The sequence below is a fragment of the Monodon monoceros genome, unplaced genomic scaffold (genome assembly GCF_005190385.1).
Source record: "Monodon monoceros isolate NGI ecotype Baffin Bay Population unplaced genomic scaffold, NGI_Narwhal_1 Super_Scaffold_22, whole genome shotgun sequence".
In the NCBI taxonomy this organism is placed as follows: domain Eukaryota; kingdom Metazoa; phylum Chordata; class Mammalia; order Artiodactyla; family Monodontidae; genus Monodon; species Monodon monoceros.
In genome coordinates this window covers 14,273,444-14,274,964 of record NW_021703779.1, presented here as the reverse complement: position 1 = coordinate 14,274,964, position 1,521 = coordinate 14,273,444, and the positions used below count along the sequence as shown (strand labels likewise).

At 37.7% G+C, this 1,521-nt stretch overlaps 1 non-coding gene across 1 annotated transcript; it reads left to right on the top strand.

Moving 5' to 3' along the window:
- The first annotated feature begins 577 nt into the window (after positions 1 to 577).
- LOC114906664 lies at positions 578 to 707 on the top strand. Its single transcript, XR_003796481.1, has one exon. It is a non-coding gene; the product is annotated as a small nucleolar RNA SNORA11 (small nucleolar RNA).
- Positions 708 to 1,521: the final 814 nt, after the last annotated feature.

Below are 1,521 nucleotides of genomic sequence, written 5' to 3'. Positions count from 1 at the left end.
TTTGATAACCCTCATGTTTATTTTGGAAGCAAAGGAGATGCCTGCTATAAAGAATGATCCCAATCTCCATTCTAGACTCCATCTAGAAGTCTAGAATTGTAGCTGCCTTTCTTAAAAATTGAAGTATAGCTGATTTACAACATTGTGTTAGTTTCAGGTATACAGCAAAGTGATTCAGTTATACATAAATATTTTTTCAGATTATTTTCCATTATAGGTTATCACAGGATACTGAATGTAGTTCCCTGTGCTATACAGTAGTACCTTGTTGTTTATCTATTTTATAGATAGTAGTATGTGTCTGCTAATCCCAAACTCCTAGTTTATCCCTCCCCTTCCCCCTTTCCTCTTTGGTAACCATAAGTTTGTTTATTATGTCTATGGGTCTGTTTTCTGTTTTGTATATAGATTCATTAGTATTTTTTTAGATTCCACATATAAGTTACTTCATATAATATTGTCTTTCTCATTTTGACTTACTTCACTCAGTATTATAATCTGTATGTACATCCATGTTGCTGCAAAGGGCAAATTTCATTCTTTCTATGGCTGTAGCTGCCTTTTTAAAAAAGTTTTTGGGGTGTGCTCAGAGCAGGGGGCCTGAAGAAATGGCTCCTCTGTTTACAGCACACCCAACAGGAATCTGGGTTCATTGTGACAAGGGGCACAAAACTTGTGGCCTTCCTATGAACAAATACCCAACACGTCCCCCTGTACCAGTGGGACAGGGCTCAACTTTGGAAGAAAAGCTACAGTATTTAGTGGCGGAGTTTGCCACCTAGAGCCTGTCCGGTCCATGCATGTGTGGGCCATGAGTGGTCTTACAGACATAAAGGCTTTGAACCTCTCCAAGGAAAAAAAAGAAAAACAGATTCCAACTATATGCCATTCTGGAAAAGCAAAACTATGGAGACAATAAAAAGATCAATGGTTGCCAGGAGTTTGGGGGGAGAGGGGAGATGAAAACACAGAGTACAGAAGTTTTTATGAGTAGTGAAAATGCTTTGTATGACATTATAATGATGAATATATGTCATTACACTTTTGTCCAAACCCATAGAATGTGCAACACTATTCACTTCATTAAAGTGAACCCTAAGAGGAAAAAAAAAAGCTTTTATTGTGAAATAATTTCAATCTTACCTAAAAGTTGCAAAAACAGTACAAAGACATGCCATATATCCCCTTCATGCCATTTCATCAACTGTTAACATTAATGTCCATATAATACTATTATCCAATCTACAGTTCATAATCACATTTTTCCCACTGTCTCAATAATGTCCTTTCTAGCACTCTTGTCCGGTCCAAGACCCAATCCAAGAGTATTACACATGGCCTTTAGTTGTCATGTCTCTCCTGTCTCCTTTCATCTGAAATAGTTCCATGGCCTTCTTTGCTTTTCTTGACATTGACAGCTGTGAAGAATACAGGCCACTTGTGTTATGGAAGATCCCTCAGTCTGGGTTTGTGTCCGGTTTTCTCATGATTAAACTGAGTTCCATGTTTTTGTTTTTGGCC